Raw genomic sequence first — 19,800 nt, 5'->3', positions numbered from 1 at the left:
GGCTTCCCTTTGGAGAACCATGGTTTCTTCTAATTGGGGGGTTGGGAATCCTTACCCTGGGCATCAGTTTGGGGCCCTTTACAGATCTCCCCCTGTTTACCCTTATCCCCCCTTTCTTCTGAGAGGGACCCTGCCCACCCTTGGCGTGGTCTCCCTCATACCTCTTTTGGACCCTGGTGCTCTTCCAGCGGTCCGCTTCCTGTGCAAGCTTCCTCTACCTCAAAGTGCTTCCACAGACCTGCCCCTCCAATGAGCTTCACGGACCAGAATCATATGGAGAGCAGACTCATACCCCTTGAACCACAAGTATATGTCATCCTCCCTCTTGTAATCCTTCACTAGGTCTTTTGGGATGTGTACCCTTCTTTCAGGCTGCACTGTACTGTTGCTGCCACCATGTCTACTGGACTGCCTCCTATGATCTAACTCTTTCAAGCTAAGCTCATGAGCCAGCAGTAGCTTCCTTTTCTTAATGGCCATACGTCTCTCTTCCATCTCTAGACTGAGCTTCTTCAGCTCCAATTGGTACTTTGTTTCTGCCTGTCTGTCCTGCGCATCTTCAGGTGTCAGACCCTTGGAGGACACACTGCTACCTGCCTTAGAGACTCTCTCCTTAGACAGACCAGGCCCACCCACTACATCATTGTGAGTGACTTGCACCCCTTCGTCTCCCTCCTACTCAACATCTGTGTGCCTCTCAGCTTGTTTGGCTGTCATCCAGGCCTTCAGCGCCATTTGCAGCTCCTCCTTCTTGGATGAGCTCTTAATGGGACAGTCAAAATCCTTGCAGAATTGCTTCAACTGAGCTACTGTGTAACTCTCCACTTTCTCTATGTCAATATCAACTCCAGCTGATGCATCTCTAGATTGAGACATGATGAAGATTTAAAACAAGTGCAAAGTTCCAAACGCAGAAAAACAAGTTCCCAAATGAAGTTGCAAACAAAAAAGTAAATCCAGGGATCAGCAAGAAGTAGAACAAAAAGAAGTCCCAAAGAGAAAATCAAAAATCACAAGACAAGTAATATGTGGTCAAGTAGTGGTCTGAACTCAAACAGTAGTGTACACTTAATTACTGTATGTCAAGTACAAATACAAGTCCAATCCCAACCGCTGATCACCAATGTTAGAAATGGGTTCTTTGGTTGGCAGTCAGGTTACCCCCTGTCCAAGCAAGGACCCTCACTCTAGTCAGGGTAAAAGAGAATCACTCTCAGCTAACCCCTGCTTACCCCCTTGGTAGCTTGGCACGAGCAGCAGGCTTAAGTTCAGAGTGTTAGGTCTAAAGTATTTGTACCAACACACACAGTAACTTAATGAAAACACTACAAAATGACACAAAGCGGGTTTAGAAAAATAGAAGATATTTATCTAAACAAAACAAGACCAAAACTACAAAAATCCACAATACACAAGTCAAGTTATCAATAAAATTGTAAAAAGGGTCTTCACGTAATTTTAAACACAACGCTAACGCTGTTAGCGTTAAAATGTATCTTGGGTGCGTCAAAAATAACCCTGCACGGGCGAGTGTGCGTCAAAAAGGGCTTGTGATGCGTTGATTTCACTCACAAGCAAGACCTTGTGTCGTATCTCCTTTTGTCGGGTCGGGCGCCTCCTTTCTTCTCTCCGTAGGAGAGCGATGCGTCGATCCGGTCAGCACTCTCTGGTCCGGGCAGGCCTTGTGTTGTTTTTACATGCCCAGCGGTACTTGCGTCGGAAATCCAGCCGCACGATGATCCGAAAACCACGCAGCATGAGTTGCGATCTCACCAGCTTCCGCCAGCGATGCTGTACATCGTTTCTCCAGCCCCAGGCGTCAATCTTCAGGTCGCATTGCAGGCGAGCGTCGATTTTCAGCCGCGAAGCCGGCGGCGTGTCGATTTTTCAGCCGCGGATCAGAGTTTCGTCGATCTTTTCCCAGCACAGCCTTCTGTGCGTGGATTTCTTCCTCTTAGGCTGCCAGCTTCTCCTTTCAGGGTCCCAGGAACTGGAGGGGCACCACTTGGCAGAGTAGGAGTCTCTACAGAGACTCCAGGTGCTGGCAGAGAGAAGTCTTTGCTGTCCCTGAGACTTCAAGCAATAGGAGACAAGCTCTAAATCAAGCAGTTGGAGATCTTCACAAGATGGAAGGTACACAAAGTCCAGTCTTTGCCCTCTAACTCTGGCAGAAGCAGCAACTGCAGGATAGCTCCATGGAGCACAGTCGCAGGCAGCTCTTCTTCCTCAGCTCTTCAGCTCTTCTCCAGGCAGAGGTTCCTCTTGGTTTCCAGAAGTGTTCTAAAGTCTGTGGTTGTGGGTGCCCTTCTTATACCCAATTTCTCCTTTGAAGTAGGCCTACTTCAAAGCAAAGTCTCTCTTGAATGTGAAATCCTGCCTTGCCCAGGCCAGGCCCCAGACACTCACCAGGGGGTTGGAGCCTGCATTGTGTGAGGGCAGGCACAGCCCTTTGAGGTGTGAGTGACCACTCCTCCCCTCCCTCCCAGCACAGACGGCTCATCAGGAAATGCAGACTACACCCCAGCTCCCTTTGTGTCACTGTCTAGTGAGAGCTGCATCCAGCCCAACTGTCAAACTGACCCTGACAGGGAATCCACAAACAGGCAGAGTCACAGAAATGGTATAAGGAAGAAAATGCTCACTTTCTAAAAGTGGCATTTTCAAACACACAATCTCCAAATCAACTTTACTAAAAGATGTATTTTTAAATTGTGAGCTCAGAGACCCCAAACTCCACAGGTCCATCTGCTCCCAAAGGGAATCTACACTTTAATCAGATTTAAAGGTAACCTCCATGTTAACCTATGAGAGGGACTGGCCTTGCAACAGTGAAAAAACAAATTTAGCAATATTTCACTGTCAGGACATATAAAGCACATTACTATATGTTCTACCTTAACCATACACTGCACCCTGCCCTTGGGGCTACCTAGGGCCTACGTTAGGGGTGCCTTACATGTAAGAAAACAGAAGGTTTAGGCCTGGCAAGTGGGTACACTTGCCAAGTCGAATTTACAGTTAAAAACTGCACACACAGACACTGCACTGGCAGGTCTGAGACATGATTAAAGAGCTACTAAGGTAGGTGACACAACCAGTGCTGCAGGCCCACTAGTAGCATTTGGTTTACAGGCCCTGGGCACCTCTAGTGCGCTTTACTAGGGACTTACTAGTAAATCAAATATGCCAGTCATGGATAAGCCAATTGCATACACATTTTGTATAGGAGCACTTGCACTTTAGCACTCGTTAGCAGTGGTAAAGTGCCCAGAGTAACAAAAAAAGCAAAATCAGAGTCCAGCACACATCAACAACCTGGGAAACAGAGGCAAAAAGTTAAGGGAGACCACGCCAAGGATGAAAAGTCTAACAGTCTGGGAGTCTGTCAATTACAAACTCCACAGGTCCATAATGGCTACACTGAAATCTGGGAAGTTTGGTATCAAACTTCTCAGCACAATAAATGCACACTGATGCCAGTGTGGGATTTATTGTACAATGCACCCAGAGGGCATCTTAGAGATGCCCCCTGAACACAAGTCCGACTCCTGGTGCTAGGCTGAGCAGTTTCTGACAGCCTGCCACAACCAGACGAGTTTCTGGTCACATGGGGTGAGTGCCTTTGTCACTCTGTGGCCAGGAACAAAGCCTGTACTGGGAGGAGGTGCTTCTCACCTCCCCCTGCAGGAACTGTAACACCTGGCAGTGAGCCTCAAAGGCTCATGCCTTTTGTTACAGCACCCCAGGGCATCCCATCTAGTGGAGATGCCCACCCCTTTTGGCTGCAAGGCTGGAGGAGATAATGAGAAAAACAAGGAGGAGTCACCCACCAGTCAGGACAGCCCCTAAGGTGCCCTGAGCTGAGGTGACCCCTGCCTTTAGAAATCCTCCATCTTGAGTTTGGAGGATCCCCCCAATAGGAATTGGGATGTGCCCCCTCCCCTCAGGGAGGAGGCACAAAGAGGGTGTAGCCACCCTCCAGGACTGTAGCCATTGGCTACTGTCCCCCAGACCTAAACACACCCCTAAACTTAGTATTTAGGGGCGACCCTGAACCCAGGAAATCAGATTCCTGCAACCTACAACAAGAAGAAGGACTGCTGACCTGAAAGCCCCCAGAGACGACGGAGTGACAACTGACTTGGCCCCAGCCCTACCGGCCTGTCTCCAGACTCAAAGAACCTGCACAGCGATGCATCGGACAGGGACCAGCGACCTCTGAGGACACAGAGGACTGCCCTGAACCCGAAGGACCAAGAAACTCCAGAGAACAGCGGCACTGTTCAAAAATTGCAACAACTTTGCAACTTTAAAGCAACTTTCAAAGAACTCTCTCTTCCAGCCAGAAGCGTGAGACTTCACACTCTGCACCGACGCCCCTGGCTCGAGTTCAGGAGAACCAACACCGCAGAGAGGACTCCCAGGTGACTACAACGATGTGGGTACCCTGAGTCGACCCCCCTGCACCTCTACAGCGACACCTGCAGAGAGGATCCAGAGGCTCCTCCCTGACCGCGACTGCCTGGTAACAAGTAACCTTACTGGACCAAGCATTGCACCCGCAGCCCCCAGGACCGAGAGGAACCACCCACCAGTGCAGGAGTGACCAGCAGGCGGCCCTCATCCTAGCCCAGTCGGTGGCTGGCCCGAGTCCCTCCATTGTTTTCAATAGCAAACCCGACGCCTACTTTGCCTACTGCACCCGGCCGCCCCTGTGCCGCTGAGGGTGTGTTTTGTAGTCTTGTGTGTGTGTCGCCCAGTGCTGTACAAAACCCCCCTAGTCTGTTCCCCATGGACACAGGTACTTACCTGTAAGCAGACTAAGACCAGAGCACCCCTATTCTTCACAGGCGCCTCCTTTGACCTCTGCACCTGACCGGCCTGTGTTGCTGGTGCAGTGGCTTCGGGGTTGCCTTGAACCCCCAACGGTGGGCTGCCTATGCCCAGGAGACTGACTGTGTAAGTGCTTTACTTACCTGAGAAACATAACCAAAGTTACCTCCCCTAGGAACTGTTGATTTTTGCACTGTGTCCACTTTTACAAGAGCGTATTGCCATTTTAACCAAAACTGTGTGTACTACTGTTTTAAATCAAAGTGCTATACTTACCTGTGTGAAGTACCTTGCATTTTATGTACTTACCTCAAATCTTAAATCTTGGGGTTCTAAAATAAATTAAGAAAATATATTTTTCTATATAAAACCTATTGGCCTGGAGTTAAGTCTTTGAGTGTGTGTTCCTCATTTATTGCCTGTGTGTGTACAACAAATTCTTAAAACTACCCTCTGATAAGCCCACTGCTCGACCACACTACCACAAAACAGAGCATTAGTATTATCTAATTTTGCCACTATCAACCTCTAAGGGGAACCCTTGGACTCTGTGCATACTATCTCTCACTTTTAGATAGTAATTACAGAGCCAACTTCCTACAGGGCCTAGCCACTGAAGGTCCTATGGCTGTTCTGAGGAGAATTGCCTCAGGGTACCTTGTTGCATGGTGCACTATCAGCACAATATACTTGTTCCCTGATGCATTTGGTGGGTTTAGGGGACCAACAATGTCTACCCCCACCCTCTCAAAGGGAATCCCAATCACTGGCAGTGGTATCAATTGGGCCTTTTGTTTGCCCCCTGTCTTGCCACTGTCCTGACAGATGGCACAGGAGCTCCAAAACTCCTTCACTTTGGCAGACATGTTGGGTCTATGGAAATGGTTCACCAACCGGTTACAGGTCTTATTCTAACCCAAATGACCTGCCAAGGGGATGTCATGGCTCAAAGTGAGGAGGAAGTCTCTATACGTTTGGGGTACCACCAGCCTCCTGGTAGCTCCCTCAGTGAGGTCTATGGCCTGAGTGTATAGGACTTCCATATCCTAGTAAACTTTATGGGATCACTAACATCAACCTCCTCTTGTCTAGAGGCGATCTGCCTCAAGCTGTCAAGAATGGGACACTCTCTTTGTCCCTGGCAAAGATCCTCTCTTGTGGGTCAACCAGCTCTTGTAAATTCTGCCAAGCCAAGCAGATCTTGCAGGGCGGAATACCACCCTCAGAGGTCATATCCTCCTGCACCTATGGAGTTCTCTTGGTTGGCTCAACAGACCCAGTGCCCTTTCTCTTGTCATTTGATACGTGGCCCATTATTCTGGACTCCAAGTCTTAGCAGCCAGTGACCTGGTCACAGCACATACTCACTCCGGGAGATCCAGCATCCTTGCATGGACCATTATCTCAACCTCTAGTCAGTTAGAAGCTTCAAGATCATTTCCAGTAGATACTCCATTGGGAGTGCAGGAGACACATCTACCTGCAAAGGGCCTGTAACACCTCCCTTTTCCAAACTTTTGTCATGGGATGAAGTTTGGTTATGTTTTCTGCATAGGTTACCTGGTGATACACACTAGGTATGATCTGCGCAGGAGAAACCAGCTTCTCTGTGACCATACTCACACTGGCTCATCCACTCATCAGCTATCACATCCAGTTCCATGGGACCAGACAACTTTGAGTCCACTAGATTCTGTTGTAACGTCACTTGTACACAATGAGTCAGTATGTGCTCTTTAAGATTCAAACTATACAACCCCTCATAAGTACTCACTTGGTAACCCTTAATCCAGCTCTTTAGTGCCTTCAGTGAGATGTCTACAAAGTTCACCCAGGACTGTGTGCTCATCTTCTGTGGGTACTTGAACTTCACATTGTACTGTTCTGGGGGGGTCTGACCAAATTTCTTGACTACACATTGCTTCATTTGGGGGTAAGATGTTGACTCATCCCCCTGTAGGGATAGGGGCCGATCCCTCCCAGCTATTGGAAACAGTTCTCACAGGAGTCAACCCCAATAATTAGAGTAGACCTATTACATCTCAAGCTCTCTCTCAAGTGCAGTTAATAATTTATCAATATCACCCCCCTCAGTGTACATGGGAAATATTCCCTTGGGAAGCCTGGGTTTACCTAGTACTAGAAGTTGTGGACAGGGTGTCATCCTCTTCCTCCTGGCGGAGGTTGTTGGAGGAGTTACCTTCCCCCTCCCCTTCATTCCCTGGAGCTGTCTGTGTCAGACACCTAATCAGCTCAGCCTTTCTGATCTTGTTCGTATTAGGTAAGTCCATGGTCCTACACTGAACCCTAAGCTTTGAGTTTGACCAGTTTAGCCCAATTAAGCTCCATTGTATCCCTAGTATTGGGTCACACAAACCTCATAATCAGAAGTAGAACCCATTTGGAAAAATCAAAAGAATGGATTAAAAATCGGTTTTAGTCCAAATTTCAAAGATCCAAAATCAAAAGTTTTATTCTAACTCAATTTAGTGTATTTTTACTGAACTTAACTTGCTTTAAAGTATGGTGTAATTCAAACACAAGTTCACATCCACACCGCTAAACATCAATTATGTTGGAGGCTGTTTATTAGTAGAGATAATTATGCACCTACCACTAGCAATAATGCCCCCAGAAAGTATAAGGTCTAGTCAGGGGCTCAAAATATCAACCTCTGGTAGCTTGGAAACGAGCAGAGAGGCTTAACTTGGGAGCCATGTATGTATAGCGTTAAAATACACTAATACACTAAATAAGTAAGACACAACACATAATAAAAATCCCACAACAAGTTATTAAAATAGTAAATATTTGTTTATCTTCAAAATGAGACCAAAAGGACAAAAATCTAATATAGGGAACCGGAGTTATGATTTTTTAAAGATTAAATGAAAAATGTGCTTTCTAGTGCTTAGAAATCAGTAGACATCTGGTGGCGCTTGCCCGGGACAAAGTCAAAGTTGGAGACTGACCACGATGGAGCCCTGCTCTAACACACTGAGCTTGAGGCCTTGGCCAAAATTTTACCTTTGCACTTGGAAACTTTATTGGAGCTTTTCTCTTCTCTCTCAACGTCGTGCGGTCCTTCTCAGCAAGCCGATTTCAATGCAACATCATTGGACTGCCTTTCCTCAGGCCCCGGTTAAATCCTGGAAGTCTGGAGCTCCGGAGCTTTCACCGGGATGAACCTGAAATCCTGGCCGGGCTGCGGTTGAAAGTAATTGGCTTGACTCATGACGTTGAGTAGGTCCACTTGTGGAGCTTTTTGCAAATGTTCCTAAAAACTTCTCCAGACTTCTAGAACTTCTTCTTCAAGTTCCTATTAGGAGTTCAAAGTGTCCAAAACACACATCCAAGGGTCTAGAAGCTCTGAGATGGTCCTTAGAAGTTTAGGACCATTCCAAGCTGGGGAGATTTGTGATAGTTGGTACAGGCAAGCTCTGTTAACCTGTTGCTTTTAGGGAGTCCACTCATGAGTCCTTTTTAAGGCAAGGCAAAGCCCCTTGGGCTGTCGTTCCAATGTGCAGCAGTGTGCAGTTCTCTGGGTTGCAGACCAGGATTCCAGGAGGGCAGTCCTTCTTCTTCTTGTGGTTTTGGGCAGCAGATATGAATTGCAATGCAGATCAGCCACTTTTATTCATTCATCTTGGGGGACAGGCAGGAGTGCAGCCTAGTCCAATGTGCTGCAGAGTGTCACCCAAAAGCATGACAGCTTCTACCAAAGTGTGGCATTTTCTTGTCCCATAAAACACTGCACTTTAAAATTATTTCAAGATGGAGGATTTCCTCCATGAGAGCAAGACCTGGCTAAACCAAACTTGTGGTGTGGCTCATTTCCATCAGCACTCCCCCTCTGGACATCTTTAAATTCCTTTCCTGAGCCTGCTATTTATCTTTGGAGTATTGGGTGAGAGAGAGGCCTGTTTGCCATTCCTTTCTGCCTTGCTTTATTTGAGCCCAGTTTGAGTTACCTAGCCCCCTTCCTGGCCTGGCTTCAGCATCTGCCAACATTTCCCATTAGATAACCTCTGCTCAGTACAACCCACTTAAAATGTCCTCAAAGCAGCCTGGCTAATCCTGTTAAGGCTGACCAGTCAGGAGAGACTACTAGCAGGCTGGAAATAAGCATACAGAAAAGAAAGTCTTATAAGTTCTTTCCTGTACTAGTTATGATAAATTAAACAAAAGCAAGTTGTTGGAGTTAACATTACCATTCTTTTGAGTCCTTTTATGGCACATTGAGCTCTCTTCTAGCAATACTTATGCTTATGGAAAATATTCCTATATTAGCCTATTGAGCTAAGTATCTACCATGAGGAACAATGAGATGTGCAGTTTTTCCCTCACTAGGGCATAGATAACGTCCTTTATAATGTCCCTGCTTATAGTTACATGGTACCCCACCCCTGGGGCGTGTAGGGTAAACCTTAGTAGTGACCTATATGTTAAAAACAGGTAGATTATCACTTTAGAAGTACCTTAAATTCCAAAGTTGAATTTGCACACATTTTACTTTTGGCAAGGCAGGGCTGCCTTCTAAAATGACAGCGGGCATAATATTAGCGCACACGCCAGTGCTGGAAATCTACTGTCCCTCTAAACTTCCCTGCCCTATTACATACTAGGGATTTATAGGTAGTTTGAATCACCCTTGCCATATTACCTACTAGGGACTTACAGTGGTCTGTCATTGCTAATTGTAATTGTGCCACTTTACAATACACCTTTTATTCAATGCACTGGCCCTGGGCCTGTTTAACAGAACCCAGGGCACAGTCGGGGTCAGTTACCACCAGTATCAGTCAGACAACATTGGGTTGAACATGCTAAAAGGATGACTTTCTCACACACCTTTATAGAAGATCCCACGGAATTTATACCCTCTTGAAATATGGCAGACTCTATTAATAGTCTCCTTAAAGATTTCAATATACATTTAGGAGCCAACTAAGTAAAAATGCGAACACTTTGACAACATTCCCGTATAAATTAATTTTAATATTCTGTTGTAATCTTTACAGAATAAAATCAAGGATTGAGAGGTGTTATTGGTTCCAGCTGTTTATTTCAACGCTCCTCAAACTCCGTCTTCACTTCTTCTCATGCCTCCCACTTCTCAACATTCTACAGTAAGCTCCCGGTCCTACCAAATTCCCCACATTCCAAGGAACAACGGAACATACCAATTCCTATCTCTAATATATATATATTGCCTTATCTTTTCCTTGAAATGTTTTTATAACATTATACCTCATAATAACTATATACATATCTTAACTACAAGGAACTGCGCCTCTAAAAGTATATACATATGTGGATTATAACATATCTCCTTTCCTTAATAATTGAACATGTAGTCTTTGTGCCATGATGGTCGTCTTCTGCTCCTCGTCTCGCCACCTTGGCTCATTTGATCCAAGGCTTCTTCTTCTTCCTTTTCATCTTGTGAATTTTCATGTCTAATCTTTGGTTTTTCACTGTTTGATATTTTGTCCATACTCCACACTCTGCCATCTTCCAGCCTTACCACATTTCTTTGTACTTCAATAATTCTTTTGGGGCATGAAAATTTGCTACCCTCTCTCTTGGTGTTCTCAGGTAGTTTGACTTTCACCCATTGTCCCACCTTCCATTGCCTATACTTGGTACCAAACTTATTGTCATACCAATTTTTGTACTTACTCTGGTTTTGCTGGATTCGGGATGTGGCTTCCTCACGTTGTACAATTTGGGGTTTGTCCCCACCCAACCAGTTGGGGTTCAATTTAGTACCCGTAACCTACCTCTGAGTGATGTAAAAGGTGAAATTCCTGTTACTAAATTTGGTGTGGTGCGATATGACCACAACAGTTGTTTTAGGGCTATCTCACCTGACTCCTGTCTCACTTTTGCCATCTGCAGACATTCTTAGATCATTCTGTTGGTTCTCTCAACTAATCCATTTGCCTGTGGATGATATAAGGCCGTTCTAAAATGACTGACACCAGCCTTCTTGAGGAACTCCTTCATATCGTCTGAAGTGAATTGTACCCCATTGTCGGTTATCAATGTACTGGGAATTCCCTCGACCATGAATGCCTCCATTAGAAAGGTTATTACTTGTTTTGTGATCACTTGGTTTACAGGTTTGGTCATTATCCAGTGTGAATGGTAGTCTACCAGTACCAATAAAAATGTTCCACCAACTCCTACTTGATCTAACGGACCTAAGATGTCCAATCCTAACTTGTCCCATGGTTTACTTGGAACTTCAATAGGTGACAGAGGGGTTTTTCTCGTTACATTGATCTTGTCACTTGTGGCACATTTAATACATTCTCTCACATTGATCTCTACTTATTTATCCATAGTCGGAAACCAGTAGGTGGCTCTTAGTTTATTTTTAGTGAGGCTTCTCCCTAGATGCCCTTCATGTGCCAATGTAACGAGGTACTATTCTCTCACCTCTCATCACCATGTCATCTCGAATGTGAAGTTCTGATCTTACTTCCCAATACCCCTTCAGTTCTTCTTCCAAATCTTTAGACCTTTCCGGCCAACCCTTGACAATTTTTTCTTTCAACATTGTTAACATTGGGTCATTTCTGATTCCTTCATTCCACTCACTTCTTGTAAGACCAGCCAGGTCTATGTACAACACTAGCTCCAATAGATTGGTATCATCTTCTATTTCTACCTTCCTAGGTGATCTGGACAAGAAATCTGCAATTATGTTCCTTTTCCCTTGAACATGTTCTACTCTAAAATTAAAAATTTCTAAATCTTGGATCCATTTTGCAATACGAGGAGTAGCTCGCTCTCTCCCTTTGGTGGTGAACATCCCAGTAAGGAGTTTATGATCTGTCCTGATGGTAAAAGGCAAACCCCATAGAAAGAACCTAAAGTGTTTCATAGCCCAATAGCATGCTAATGTCTCTCTCTTCATAGTAGAATAATTTACTTCCGCAACTGTAAGAGACCTTGAAGCGAAGGCTATAATATCCTCTTGTCTATTTGCGCTCTGAGATAAAGTAGCCCCCAACCCTTTACCACTAGCGTCTGTGATCACTATGGTTTTCTTTCTGAAATCAAAATTTCTCAAATTAGGGGATTTGATAATAGCTTCCTTTACTTTTTCAAAGGCTTCCTGACAATTTTGATCCCAATCAAAGATAACGTTTTTTTTTAGCAGTGTTCTCATGGGGGCTGTTATATCAGCAAAGTTGTGTACAAATTTAGCCATGCACTCAGCTAATCCTAAAAAAGACTTGAGTTCCTGCTTATTGGTGTGAGCCTGCGCTTCCTTCACTGCCACTACTAGATCATATTTTGGCTCTAGTCCTTCCTTTGGTTTTTTTTTTTGCCCCAGATATTCAACTGATTGTACACATATCTGGCATTTGTCTCTCCGTATGGTCATTCCTGAACACTCCAATGCTTTAAAAACTTCCATCAAGGTGGAATCGTGTTCCTCTTTTGTAACACCATATATTAGGAAATCATCCTGGAAACACAATGCCTGGTCTATTCCCTGTAATGCTCTTTGCATAATACGCTGGAAAACTGCAGCAGCAGAAGCCAAACCAAATGGCATCCTGCAATATCTAAAGGCTCCATATGGAGTGATGAAGGAGGTGAGTGACCTGGATGAGGGATGAAGCTCTACCTGATGGTACGCCTGTGATAGATCTATCACACTGAAGAACTTAGCTGGACCCATGGTGCTCAACATTTCGCTTATTCTGGGCAGAGGAAACCTGTCAACCCATATATTGGAGTTAAGATCTCTCAAGTCCACACATACCCGTATTCCTCTGCCTTCCGTTTTCTTGGTAATCACTATGGGAGGCAACCATAATGAGCTCTCTATTGGTTCTATGACTCCTAAACTGTCCAGCTTTTCCAACTCCAATTTCAAAGGTTCCCGCATTAGATATGGGATAGGTCTGACTTTGTGAACAACCGGTATGGTACCCTCCTTAATTTTTATTAAGTGTTGGTAATCTTTCAACAATCCCAATTTGTCACTAAACAATGTGGGCAATTCCTCACACACCTTTTCTCCTTCTTTGGATTTGGCCACCACCAGGACTTGTTCATCATTATTTGGGTCTAATTTAATACCTAATTCCTTTTGATGTTTCCATCCTAGTAAGTTTGATGCTTTGTTAGTAAAATACACATTACCTTTGGTTTGCCGGCCCTTAAATGTTATTTGTAATTCTAACCTACCCTTTAAGGGTATGGGATCATTGTTGTACCCACCTGGAGAGATATCAGCTGGTTGTAATTTGTATCCCCTACCTTGGAAATATTTCTCATACACTCTATACTCATGAATGTAAATGGAGAGCACGAATCAGCATATGCCTTTACCTTCACCCCATCAAGATCAATATTACATGTGGGATATGAGTTGTCGCACTGTTTTCCTTCATCTGTTTCTTTTAATTGTAGTGCATACTTGTTTCTAACCTCTTGGGAGTCTTCAATTTTGTGCACTATTTTTTTTTCATTATTCTCACCTCTGCCACCACATTTCCTACATACACAATTCCTAGCAGGGCACATAGGGTTGTTAACTAGGTGTCTATTATTGCCACACCTGAAACATTTACTTTGACCCATATCTAAGTTGTTCGTAATATTCCTTTTGACTGCTATTTCATGAATTCTACTCCCTCCTTCTGGATCTGAATATTTTTCTTCTTGTTTAGAACATGTCTTGACCTCCTTCACTTCCTCCATGTATGGGGTGTGTTTAATTAGTTTCATACATTCAACTGTGTGTTCTATGCCCTTGGCTAAGTCGATTGCTTCTTTCAGGGCAGGATTGTGAACTAATAATTTCTCCTGGATTTTAAGGTTGTTAGTACATCTTACTAACTGATCTCGTATTAAAGAGTCCTCTAAATTTCCAAATTTGCACGTGTTAGCCAAACCTCTAAGGCACAAACCTCTAATTTTTTCATCCTTGCCCTGGATTCTACTGAAAAACATATGTCTCTCTAACACCACATTAACTTTATGCCCAAAATGTCTCTCTAATTTCCTGATCATTTTTTCATAGTCATCTAATACTTCTCCCCCATTGTCCTCCTCCTCATCAAGATCGTACACTTTACGTCCTTGAATACCCAGATTAGGAAGCAGTATGTGTTGTATTCTCAATGCTGTGAATCTTTCCCCTCCTATTGCTATCAAATATGAGTCAAGTAGTTTAACCACTCTTTCCAAGGAAGGTTCGGTTCATCCAGTTCACTAAGGAAGGGGGGTGGCTGTGACATACTCGCTGCCGCCATTGTATGCTGCCTTTTTTGAAGTCTTTTACACAAACCTATAAACTTTGAATTCTTATAAAAGGTGAATAATCTACTCCTTATACTCTGTCTGCAATCAATCACTCAATCGCATTTTCCACTTTCCGCTTTTTCAGACTACTTTTGTAACTGTTCATACAATAGTTACTTCTGTGCAGACCCAATCCAGCTTTTTAATATGAAAATTCCTCCTGAAAAGATGGGTCTTACATATCTCCACTGTTCAATTAAGTTATGCTGTCTAGTGTTTTAACTGGGACTACTGAACGTGACTCCACCTTGTTTGTCAAGTGTGTTGCCTGAAATTGCTCCTGGGAATCGCCCCCCGTTCAGGACTCTCCCAGCTGCAATACGAGCCTGGCCACCGTCACCAGAACGCGAGCTGCTAAAACGCGCAATCTCTCCTCAGCTCACCTCAACCTCGAAAGCTGTCTGAGGGGAATCCCCTCTCGTGTGAGTGCCGCTGCCGCCCCTTTTTGAATCACAAGAGCGCGTCCTTCAGAAACACTCCCGCAATTCCTCCGTCTGCAGCTCTTCTCACCTCGACCTCGAAAACTTCCTGTGTATTCCTTCTTGAGTGAATGCTGCTGCCCTTAATGCCGCTGCTACCGCCGATAATCCCTGAGCGCGTCTCCGCGAAGATTCTCCATCTGCAGCTCTCCTCTGAGCCTGCTCCCAGCCAATCGCACACAAGTGGTGTCCACTGGCAAAACAGCTCTCCGCCGTCCCTCCGATATAACACTGGAATTCCAGGTAGGCACACTGAAGACGGTAACACAATCAGGGGCAAGGAGCGTTCTCTGTCCCCTGCACAGCTGTCCCTCACTCGTCGCCACAATTTTCTAAGCTGTTGTAATCTTTACAAAATAAAACCAATGATTGAGAGGTGTTATTGGTTCCAGCTGTTTATTTCAACGCTCCTCGAACTCCGTCTTCACTTCTCATGCCTCCCACTTCTCAACATTCTACAGTAAGCTCCCGGTCATACCAAATTATCCACATTCCAAGGAACAATGGAACATACCAATTCCTATCTCTAATATATATATATTGCCTTATCTTTTCCTTGAAATGTTTTTATAATGCTATACCTCATAATAACTATATACATATCTTAACTACAAGGAACTGCGCCTCTATAAGTATATACATATGTGGATTATAACACATTCCTCAACCATAACAAAGGGACTACATTCATAATTACCAAAGAGGACCTATTAATTGTGAAAGAACCATGAATTTTAGACTGTCACTAATCAAAGGCACGAAACCTGAGAAATATTGATAAGGAGGCTGTGGAGAAAAAAATATAAGACACTTGAGCTTGTCCTACCTAGGGCCAGCTTACAATTGCCTTTGAAGAGTAATTGGGGTTTGTCACCCCTGATAAAATCCAACACCCTATATTGTTCTCATCCTTCAAATGTTTCTCATGCTCATATTCCACTCCAGAAAACGGAAGAATGAGCAGCACAGTGACACTTCTCTAAGTATGAGATATATTTATTTATTTAATTCATTCAAAGTGCAAATAATGGGCGACATATTTCGCCAAAACCTTCAACAGGAACAGTGACTGATCGCAGCTTTCATTGAGCTTAATGATCCAGCCTGTGTGACTTATAAATCTTGCAAGATTCTAAATAATCCACAAACAACCAAAATCAACAGTTATTCTTAGTCCTCATAGTAGGATATTGATTTACCTGATTTATTACCTGGAAGGTCCATGTAATGCATCTTTGCACTTTTTTTGTTAGCATATGTCTTAAAACGCAGTCTGTTGGGCTAACTGTTCTCCTAATCTTCCCTAATTTACTTATGACGTTAAGGTGACTATATCCCCCATTTATCTAGCATAACATCTCATATTGCACAGCCCTTATTGCAGAAGTAAAGAGTGAAGTACCTCATCTCAGATTAAGGTTATAGTTAACCCAGCTGTTGATATGTAGTGCATCTGTGAATATTTCTGATTGCGCAGATGGAAGCAGAAAGTGCCTGATTTAAAGTGCATATGCAAATATTACAGTATAAATTGCCTGATTTTAAATGTTATTATCACAGTACTCCTAATTATTTAGCATAATGAAACTGTACTAACATCCCATATTGCATGAGTAAATAAAAAGTGAAGTGTTTGATTTCAAATTAAGGTTATAGTTCACCTAATAGTTAACTAAAGTTCATGTGCTAGAGTTTGGTAATGCGTAGATGAGAGGCAAAGTGCCTGCTTTAAAGTGCATATGCAAAAAATATAGAATAATAACCTTATAAGGACATGTATGGACCATAGAATACATAAAATGCTAAAACGATTGTTAAATACTTAATCTGAACTCAAAATATCTGGATGTTATATACACTAGACTCACACTATTCTGGACTGAACATCTTTGATAATTTGAAATTAGGAAGAGAATCCCTACGGTAAGTATCTAAAACTGAACATTTTGAAGCCATACGAATATGAAACAAAACCGTCCCAGGTAAAACCCATAGCAAATTATTCATAGTTATCTAAAGATGAACATGGAATTCCACATTTAAGCCTCTGGGGATCTCTGTACCCATTAATACCTCATCTTTTCACAACATTAACTTCCGATTTCCCCCTGTATACGTGCCGGATGCCATAATAACTCAAGTCCTCTTTGTTGCCATTATGTGTCTCCCAAATATGTTTTGTTACCTTGTAGGAAAAATCTTTACTCTTGGTCATGTGTTTTAATATCCTTAACTTCAGTTTATTCATTGCACTTCCAAAATACCGGTTACCTCAGCGGCACACATGTGTGTAAACATACATGGGCTGTTTCACATGTAATACATCCTGTGATCTTCTTTTTCCACCCCTTTCTAAGTTCATAAAATGATTCACTAACACCATGTTCACATGCTTTGCACCTGGAACATTTCCAAAATCCATTTTGTTTCCTATTCAGCCAATCACCAATATTTGACTTGGTGCCTGGCATATACCAGTGTGTGAGCAAATTATCTAAGGAAGCTACTTTTCTAAAAGTTATTTGTAGTTGAGAAGGTACAATTTGTTTCAAATGTTCATCTGATCTAAGTTTTTTCCAATTTTCTTTTAGTAACCTTTTCATGTTATCCTAGGGTACATTAAAATCCATGATATATCTCACACAATCTCCTTTTGCTCTGGGTCTGTCCTTCATCTTTGTTGTAAGGAGTTTATCCCTATTTTGTCTATGCATCGAAGAGGAAAGAGTACCGAGAAGTCTTAGGATTTTTACAATACCAACATATGAAGACCCTGACCCGGTAATAATAGTGGGCACAGAATTCGAATGAATGTTCTTTGAGCATGATGAGGGGCTTAATTAAATAGGCCGTTAAGGATAGGGAAAAAATATTGGAGGAGATTGACAAACTATCCTCAGAACTACTTTCTATGGTATCTAAAGAGGTATTTGATGAATTTATGAAAAAGTTGGAGATGCAACTGTCCAAATTGGAAGAAGAAATCACTACCAAAAAACAACAGAAATGTATTCGGGATTTTAAAGATTATCAAATAGGAAGGATTCTTACCTTTCATCGTAAGTATGACCATATGTATAGTGAGGAACATAATGACCAACCAGTGACACAGACGTCGGATAAAGACTCCTGTAGAATTGAACTGGTTGCGAGTGATGCCTCAGTAGTAACTTATCGTATATTTCAGAATCCATTCTAGCATCCATGAATCAAGTAGACAAAACCTCAGAGAAGTCTAATTTCTTGAAGCAGTTTCAATTGCTAAATCAACACAGGACAGAACAACAAGATTATCAATCCTCCCAAAGGGGAAGGGGGAAAGGAATGAGAGGCAGAGGAAGAGGAACCGACAAGCTAAGGTGAGAAGGCGGAAAAGAAGAACTAAAGCCCATCGATATGATGAAAAGGGCAAAGAAAACAGTGTAACGAATGTGGTAAATTTATCTAACAGGCTGTTGACAGAAAAAGGAGCATCAACTTCTCTCATTAGGTCTCTGTCTCTGTCCCCTAGGTAATTTTGATTATACTCAAACACAAATCGATCTGTTCAAATTTGTGAGGAAATTAAAATTGACAAAGTGGTTCAATAATAGACAATTGTATTCGGAGAAGTCACAAGAAAAATCTAGTCCTAATAGTTTATATATTGGGGATGTGACATTTTTACATACATTATCATCTTTACATGATGATGTAGAGGCTCATAAGGATCTGTTTATTACTCTTGACACATTAAGTTTTGAAGTAAATACATCTTGCCCTAGTCCCTTTAAACCTAAGTTTAGTTTTTTACCTGCAAAGCATTCTGATGCTATTGAGGTTTTTGAAAGAGATGTTATTATGGGGTTGAAAAATAACTAGAGGAAACCAATTGACAAAGCAAGGAACAATTTATCCCTAGCACAAGTCAATGCGTTAGACAACTTTAAGAAAGATGATACCATTGTCATTAGACAATCAGACAAAGGAGGTAATGTTGCTATTCTGGCCAAAGGACAATACATACTGGAGGGCATGAGACAGTAGGGGTATCCTAACTGCTATGCTAAACCCAACTTTAACCAAGTCATGCTGTCAGATAGGACATATAAGGACATGCTATATGGGTGGAAGGAGCAAGGTCTTCTAGAGTCAGAGGAATATCAGTTCTTGAAATGCGACCACCTTAGAATTCCAGTCCTATATCTTTTGCCTAAACTACATAAGGACAGGAGTAATCCTCCTAGGGGACCCATTGTGTCCGCAATTGGTCTCTACTGGAGAATACCTCTAAATATATTGATTTATACCTTCAGCCTTTTGTTGAGACTTTACCCTCCTATTTTAAAGATGCCACACATTTTTTTAAAGTTATTGAGGGCATCCATTGGGAACGAGATTATTTGATGATGACATTGGATGTTGCCAGCTTGTATACCTGCATCAAACATGAAGTGGGAATAGATGCAGTAAGACATTATGGGCCTGATTCAGACCTTGGCGGACGGCGGAGGCCGTCCGCCAAGGTCCCGCCGACAAATGACCGCACCGCGGTCAAAAGACCGCGGCGGCCATTCAAACATTTCCACTGGGCCGGCGGGCGCTCTCCAAAAGAGCGCCCGCCGGCCCAGCGGAAATGCCCCTGCAACGTGGACGCCGGCTCAGAATTGAGCCGGCGTAGTTGCAGGGGTGCGACGGGTGCAGTTGCACCCGTCGCGTATTTCAGTGTCTGCAAAGCAGACACTGAAATACTTTGTGGGGCCCTCTTACGGGGGCCCCTGCAGTGCCCATGCCATTGGCATGGGCACTGCAGGGGCCCCCAGGGGCCCCGCGGCACCCCCTACCGCCATCCTGTTCATGGCGGGTTTCCCGCCATGAACAGGATGGCGGTAGGGGGTGTCTGAATCCCCATGGCGGCGGAGAGCGCTCCGCCGCCATGGAGGATTCAATCGGGCAGCGGTAAACCGGCGGGAGACCGCCGGTTTACCCTTTCTGACCGCGGCTGAACCGCCACGGTCAGAATGCCCTTGGGAGCACCGCCAGCCTGTTGGCGGTGCTCCCGTGGTCGGTGACCCTGGCGGTCACCGGCCGCCAGGGTCAGAATGACCCCCTATATGCGAGCTAGATCCATCTCTTTCCTGTTGCATACAGAGATGATACTGGATATGATTGGATTCTG

At 43.7% G+C, this 19,800-nt stretch overlaps 1 protein-coding gene across 1 annotated transcript in view; it reads left to right on the top strand.

Annotated features, from left to right (window-relative positions):
* The window catches only part of LOC138260041 (interferon-induced very large GTPase 1-like), a 236,951-nt gene that overhangs the window by 18,565 nt on the left and 198,586 nt on the right, over window positions 1–19,800 (top strand). The window lies entirely within an intron of this gene.

The sequence above is a fragment of the Pleurodeles waltl genome, chromosome 9 (genome assembly GCF_031143425.1).
Source record: "Pleurodeles waltl isolate 20211129_DDA chromosome 9, aPleWal1.hap1.20221129, whole genome shotgun sequence".
Taxonomy (NCBI): Eukaryota; Metazoa; Chordata; class Amphibia; order Caudata; family Salamandridae; genus Pleurodeles; species Pleurodeles waltl.
The sequence above is the reverse complement of the archived record's forward strand: the minus strand, read 5'-3'. Positions and strand labels throughout refer to the sequence as shown.